This window comes from Halichoerus grypus, chromosome 11, assembly GCF_964656455.1.
Source record: "Halichoerus grypus chromosome 11, mHalGry1.hap1.1, whole genome shotgun sequence".
Taxonomy (NCBI): Eukaryota; Metazoa; Chordata; class Mammalia; order Carnivora; family Phocidae; genus Halichoerus; species Halichoerus grypus.
The window spans coordinates 54,835,478-54,842,843 of record NC_135722.1 but is presented as its reverse complement, the minus strand read 5'-3'; the positions used below and the strand labels follow the sequence as shown (position 1 = coordinate 54,842,843).

The window sequence follows — 7,366 nt, the reverse complement described above, 5'->3', positions numbered from 1 at the left end:
GTTCCTCAGGGACACACACGCAGGCCGGCATAGCCTGGCTGTGTCGTCAGACCTGCTAAGCTAGCTTCCAGAGAAAACCTACCGGGGGAGCTGGGGACGGGGGAGCTGGGGACGCAGACTTCAGGGAGGTAGTGGCAGACCCAGGCTCCTGTCAGCCCTCGTGGGTGTTCCGTGTGACTCTGGGGGAGGTTCCCCCCTCACCCACGCTCTGTGCTTCAGTTTCCCCATTTGTAAAAGGGGGATGGCGAAAATTAAGGTTGGTGGTTGGGAAAGCCCCCCCCCCCCACCTCTGCCTGGGCCAGGCTGGTTGCCCTGGGTGTGGTGAGAAGCGTCTGGATTCCTGTTCTGTGTCAAAGGTGGAGCCATGGGGATTTGCTCTCTTTATGGCTGCGGGGTATGGGCCAAGGAGGATCAAGAAGGTCACAAGCGTTTGCCTGGGGTACCTCGAAGCCCTGAGACGGGGATGGAGAGAGGGCTGGTGCTCAGACTTGGCCACATGGGGATTGTGAGGTCGATTCAGTCCCAAGTGGCACTGGTGGGGAGAGGCTGAGATGCACATTTAGGCATCATCACTAAGGGGGGGTGGGGTAGAAAAGCGAAAAGGACCAAGGCCAGGGCCTGGGGCATCTTCGCTTCGGAGGTCAGGGAGATGGAGGGGGAAAGAGGCAAAGGCGCTGAGAAGTAGCAGCCAGGGAGATGGGAGGGTCTCGGTGTGGTCAGCTCTGCCCTCTCTGAGCTTCAGCTTCCTCTCCTGGGCAGGTGATGGGTGGTGCTGATGGGCAAGTAGAGGGTATCCTCCGCGCCTGGCCCTCGGCAGGTCCCCCCAGATAGAAGCAGTTAGTGAATCATACGTGCTCTGGCCGTGGGGTGACCCCACAAGTCCAAGGATGTAAGAGAAGGGAGTAACCAGAATTTCTGTGTGTGGGGGAGGAGACGTGAACATGGGGGAGGGCTCTCCGCTGCCCAGAGCTAGCTAAGGCACGCCCTGGAGGGGTTGGGGCAGAGCAGGTCCTCGGAGCCCGGGCAGGATTTGGTGAAGTGAAGCAGGCACCTGGGGGTGGGATGTCATGGGCATCCACCCCCGCCCCCACCAGAGGCTGGTCTGATCACTGAGGGGAAGAGAGAGGGCTGTGTGGCCACCCTCCAAGTCCCTGCCTGGGAGCTCGCCTCGGGGTGGCCAGAGTCACAGAATCACAGGCTGGAAGGAACCTCAAGATAAGTCTTCTGGTCTCCCAATCTGTTTTGCAGATGAGGAAATTCCGAGATGGGAAGGGCCTTTCCTGTGGTTACAGAGCTGATAAGGCTGGTGGTGGGGTTGCAGGGCATCCCAGGGAGAGGCTCTCACTAGCATCTCTGCAGAAAACTCAGTCTGCATTGAACAGGCCCTGGAGTGTGCTGTCTTCCGGGCCCAGGGCTGCCCCTTGCTCCACACGGCCAGCAAAACCAGTCCCCAGTTCCCTGGCCCGGCATCCAAGGCCTCTCCCCCAGGTCATAGGTCACTCTTCCAGGCACATTTCCTACAATTGCCCAGGCCTGCCCTCTGCTCCAGCCACAAGCAGACCACACATGCACTCATGGATGCAGAAACCTGACTGCTGGGCCTGCCTCTGGCTATCGGCTGTGCGCACAGGCCTGGAATGGAACTTTCCCTGTTGGAGTCCTGTTCAGCTGTCGTGACCATCTCTAGCAAGCCTTCCCTAGCGACCCCGGTGGGAGGGATCTCTCCCTCCTCGGGCTCCCTGCAACCCTCTGGACCATTAAAGCAGCCATCACACTCATGCTGTCTGTGGCCAGCCACTGTCCAATCTTCCTTCAAGGCCTGGTCCTCTCCTCCGGGAAGCCTTCCCTGACCACCCTCCGCCTGGACCTCCTCTGGGTTCCCATGGCCATTGTGCTCCTCGGGGACATTGCATGGAACCAGGTTGTAGTACAGGTCTGTGTTGTGTCTGTGTCTGCCTCCCCCACCCATCTGGAGCCTCCTCGGGAGCTAGGACCGGCCCAGGGCACCGGGGGATCTGGGATCTGGGAGTGGCACACCTGGGGCTGAGCTCATGCCTCAGAAATGTTGGATTTTGGGGTGTTCTTTGGACCTTAACCAGAACAAGCAAATGAAAAAATCGGACCAAGGACCCAGAGTGATTCTCAAAAAGGGTGATCACAAACCTCAGGGCTCTGCAGAGGAGGTGGCTTGCCCCAGATCTCACAGTAGGTCCACTGTGGTGCGGGGCTGGGGGCCCAGGTGTGTCTGCCACCAGACCCTGCGCCCTTCTCACGAGTCCTCACTCCGGCCAGGTGCAGGAAGAGCGGCATAAAAGGCAGAAGACTCTTCCCGGCTCAGGACAGGAGACCCAGCTGGGCCCCCGACTCAGTGGGCCTTATACACCTGCCACTTGCCAGTGCCCAGGCCAGCAACGAGGCCCTGCACCCCTCTGGGTGGTCAGGGGCTGGGCAATCAAGAGGGGGTGGGGGGCAGGTGTCTGCGCTGTTCCTCCCCGGCCAGGTCAGGGTTCGAAGCATGCAGCCAGGCTGAGCCTCTACCCCAGTGAGACAGGGGTGGGGCCTCCAGTGTGAATCCCAGAACCTCAGAGCTCTAGGGTCTCAGGATCTCATTGTGTGCAGAGATTTCGAGCCATAAAATCTTGGTACTTTGGACTTTCGGAGTAGAAATCTTCAAACCATTGCCTTGGAACCACTGTAGAGGCCCCTGAACCAATAGCCAACCCTGAAAATGTAAAAGGCCCAGGTATGGCCCTGTGGGTGTCAGAATGCAGGCCACCAGCAGGATTGTCACGCTCCACCTCCCTCTTGCCTAAGAGGAGTGCAGGCCCAGACTGGGCTCTGTGAAGCCCAGAAGGCACGCGAGAGAGCGTGACTCCCCAAGGATGACAGGACCAGCTGCTCCGAGGAGGCTTCTGAACCAAGTGTGGGAGGCTGGCTGGAGACATGGGAGAGACGGGGCCTGAGGAGGGAGACAAGAAGGCGGCAGAGAGGAAACAGGAACTCCTGAAAAGACGGAGAGATTAGGTTGGTGGGAAAGGAGAGAATGGACAGATAAGGGCCCCTGGGGAGGCCAGGTCAGGCCAGAGAAACAACCAAGGGGGGCCCGGGCGCAGCCCTGAGCAGGCTGATGGTCTGTCGTTCCTCAGGTCATGGTGACCAGCTGCCAGGTTACACAGAGCAGGCCTCCAGCAGGATGCAGGCCCCCGCCCGGGACCCTGGACCATGGGAGGCTGAATGGGGTAGGGGGAGTTTGGGGCTGGGAGGCAGAAATCCCGGCATATTTTCCACTCTCTTGCTGTGTGACTCCAGGCAGCCACTGGCCCTCTCTGGGCCTCTGCAAAAGTTGTCTCATTTAATTCTCACGATTTTGAAAGGTAGAGCCCAGTATCTCTATTTATTGATGAGGAAACTGAGGCCCAGGGAGAGAAGCAAGTAGTCCAAGGTTATAGAGCCGTAAGGGGCAGGGCAAGGATTCAAGCCCCAGACTCCCTGGCTGCAAGTCTGTGATGGGTGTCCGAGGGATGGAGGTGGCCTCTGGCTGAATGGGTATTGACCATGAACCGGAGTAGCCAGACAGGGCTCCGCACGGGAGGGAGAGGATTTTAATAGGTGTCACAGGGACTGGAGAAGGCAGTCCAGAGAAAACCCACCTCTCTCAAAGTGTCGGGGATAGAGAGTAGAAAACCTGGAAGACTTCATGGAGGAAGTGCCATTTGCATTGGGTCTGGAAACCTGAGGAGGATTTCAAGAGATGGAGGAAGAGGCAAAGGGGAGGGGTCTGCATGAGCGAAGGCATGGCGCCTGGTTTGCTGGGGGGAGGCCAAGAAGCGGGGTGTGGCTGGAGCTCAGGGGTCTGTGGACACCAGGCCGCCTCGGGCCCTGGGCTGGTACATTAGAGCCAGGGTGTCCGAGACCACCGCCACCAGGGTGCTAGCCACAGGCTGGCCCAGCCACCGCCTGCCCGCCAGGTCCCCCGCCCACCCGCAGAGATGGCTGGCTTCAGGCAGAGCGATTTCACAGCAGCCCGTTTAACGGGTCCCTTTACTCCCATAGACCAAATCAATATCCGCTCGGCTCCCCGGGCCTGTGGCTGCTGAAGACATTCTTCTCATCAGCCCCTTGGTCCCCATTGCCTCACCTGCCGGGCTCCAGTGGGGGGGGCTGGAGAGCTGGGGGAGGGGCGGAGGGGGGGCGGAGGTGGCAGATCACACGACCATCCCAGACGCCGACCGCATCCAGGCTGGCCTCGGGGCTGGCAGGGGAAGGCGGAGTTTGGAGAGGCCTGGGCCCCAGAGCTCCTGGACAGGGGCACAGCCGTAGTGAAAACCTAAGTGTTCATGTCCCCGCCACGTTGGCATCCATAAAAGCCTTGCTTGCAGGGGCTGCGGAGCGGGTGACCGTCTGGGAGGTGCCGTGCCCTCGAAGGCACCTGCTAACTCAAGATCCTGATGCAGCTTTCCTTAGATTCTGGACCACCGCCCAAAGCATTCCACGGTCCTGGGAGCCCAGGACTCCAGGATGCTAAGAGTCTAGCAGGTCTAGAATCTAAAGAATCTAAAACTATGCCTTTGTTTTCCTCTGCCTGACATGGGAGTGTCATGGTGAATTTTCTAGGGTTTATATCGTCCTTCTTGTCCCCCGAGAGCTGTCCTGACTTCCCATCACATCTGACCCTAGGGAGGGTAGACCTAGCAGGCAGGAAGCCTGCTTGCGGCAGACCCTGGCTCTGGACACTCCCGGATAAAAGGCTGGGTAACCATCATCAGCTGGTGACCCGAGGCCAGCTTCTGGGGACAGGCCGCTTGTCCGATGCTTTCCCCACAGGCGTGTGATGGTTCTTACCTGCGGTGCTCCGTCATAGCCCCTAGCAGCCCTCCTACCCCCTCCGGTGTCAGTTTGGGGGTGCATTCTCCTCCTGCTAGTTGCTGCCCTTCCCTCCTGCTGTCCCTGAGAGCTCCTCTCCCCGCTAACAGAGACCCCATCGTCACCAACGGTGGCTCCAGGATCTTCAGGAATGGGGGGCAAGGATGGCGGCTGCCGACACTCCCCGTCTGTGCCAGAGCCCGGGCGGAGTCTAAAATCCATTTCCGAAGCGTAGGGAAGCAGACGTCCACCACCTCCAGCACGCACACGGCCTCCCTCCCACCCCAACACGCGTCCGCAGCCGCGCAGCAGAGACCCCACCAGCCTCTCTATCTCTGTCTCCAGAACACACCTGAAACGCACAAGCTAGGCAGGAGGCCTCAGTGTGTAGCAGGAAGGGACACGGCCTGTTAGAGTCACATAGCCAGGGCTTCATCCAAGCCCCTGCTCCTACAAACCAGGTGACCCTGGACAAGTCTCAGCTCCCAAGATGCCACTGCCTCAGCTGTAAAATGGGGGTGAACACAGGCTCATCCTGACCTCAGGACAGAGCATGGAGCACCTCACCGGGCTGGACCACCCAGCCAGGGCTTGGCCACGGGACCATGTAATGCACTTTCCTTCCCCAGAGCTTCCCTGAACTTGGGCCCCATGCCTCTCTCCGTGGTGCATGCTGGGGACACAGGAAGGACACCGGAAGACACACCTGCGGGGGGCAGAGGGAGGACTCTACCACAGGAGGGGCTAGGAGCACTGCTGTGGTTAGGAGCACGACTTTGCTCTTGGCCAGGCCTGCCTGGCTCCTGGCTCTGAGCTCACTGACTGGGGCACCTGGCAGACGCTTCTTCCTTTTTGAGCCTTAGTTCGTTCATCTGTAAAGTATCATGAATAATAATACCCACCTCTCTGGATTATTGTGAGGTTCAAACTAGATCATGCACAGCAAACACTGGGCACATCAGATGGCAAGAGTTATTTATTGGTAGCCATTGTTATTAAATCAGAATTCGGTCACTCGGGGCGCCTGGGTGGCTCAGTCGTTAAGCATCTGCCTTCGGCTCAGGTCATGATCCCAAGGTCCTGGGATCGAGCCCCGCATCGGGCTCCCCGCTCTGCCGGTAGCCTGCTTCTCCCTCTCCCACTCCCCTTGCTTGTGTTCCCTCTCTCGCTGTGTCTCTCTCTGTCAAATAAATAAATAAAATCTTAAAAAAAAAAAAAAAAAGAATTCGGTCACTCGGTCAGTCAACAAACCTCCACAAAGCACTGTCCTGAGCCACACTCTGCCAGGCACTGGGGAATCAGAGCCAAGACTGATATGGCTCCAGCCCTCAGAGTCTCCAGACATGGGGGGAGCAAAGTGAGCTGGGAGCCTGGGGCCGGGGGTGGGGAGGGAGTCAGGGAATTCCTACAGCTGGACCTGGAAGGACTAGAAGCAGTGCCCGGGTGGCCTGGAGGACCCCCAGGCAGAGTGGACAGCGTGGCACAGGCTCAGAGACTGGGAGAGCAAGGTTTCTTCCTTCAGGAGACTTGCTCTCAGGGCCTTGCGGTTGGTGGAAAAGCCCAGCTCTGGAGTTGGGGGGGGGGGGCGTCCTACAGGAGGCTGTGAGGAGGGCTGTGCCGCCCTGAAGCCCAGCTCTGCCCTCACACGCTGCTCGTTTGACAGCTGGGATGGAGTCAGGGAGAGGGTTTGCCCAACTCCTCCATGAGGCCCTGAAACCCCGTGGCCGCCGGAACTCACAGGCATCCCCTCGCTCTCTCCCCAGGAGGCTGTGGGCTTCCAGGAAGGCCTTTCCCCACATCAGGTCCCTAGGCCCAGCCCTGCACAGTGCCCCATGGGTCCCTCAGGCTGTCCTGGGGTTCGTGGGGACACCATCTTGTTCCCGTTGTCTCCTCAGAACCCAATGCAAGCCTGGCCCAAAGACAGAGCAGAAGTCCAAGGCCTGATGGGGTGAGGACCCCAACCGGAAGGGCAGGCGCCCCCCAGGCCTGAGGCTGGGGTATTGGACCAGGCTCTAGGTGGGTATCACCCACCTGGCACACAGAGAAATTTGTGCCTTTTGGAGGATGCCTGGTGACTGGTAGACGCTCAGAGAGGCAGCCAGATCCCCATCCCCCTCCAGGTTAATGCCGGTTTACGGATGAGACACCTGAGCAGAGAGGCCGTTCCTTCCGCTCTGACTCCCAGGGGCTCTGACAGCAGTAGGCCCCATGGTGCCGCCCCCACTCGTGCTCATGTTTCCTGAACACCTGCTATGTGCTGGGGCTGCCCCCCAGCGTGCGTGCACATAGGGGTGTCCCCCGGAGCCTCCAAGGACTGGGGCCCATGGAGAATTTGAGGCACAAGGATCGGAGCTCAGCTCCACCAGCTGGCTTCCGGGGGGCGCCTGGCTGCTTAAGGCTGGACCGCTCTCCCCTGGAAGAAGCTCCCAACCGGGACGCCGCGGGAAGGCAGACGGTTTTAGAATCCGATTGCTAGACTCTCACATGCCTTGGAACGTAGACC

General features: G+C 59.5%; 1 long non-coding RNA gene across 1 annotated transcript in view; it reads right to left on the bottom strand.

The window, feature by feature from the left end:
• The window catches only part of LOC144379449 (uncharacterized), a 707,761-nt gene that overhangs the window by 89,559 nt on the left and 610,836 nt on the right, over positions 1-7,366 (bottom strand). The window lies entirely within an intron of this gene.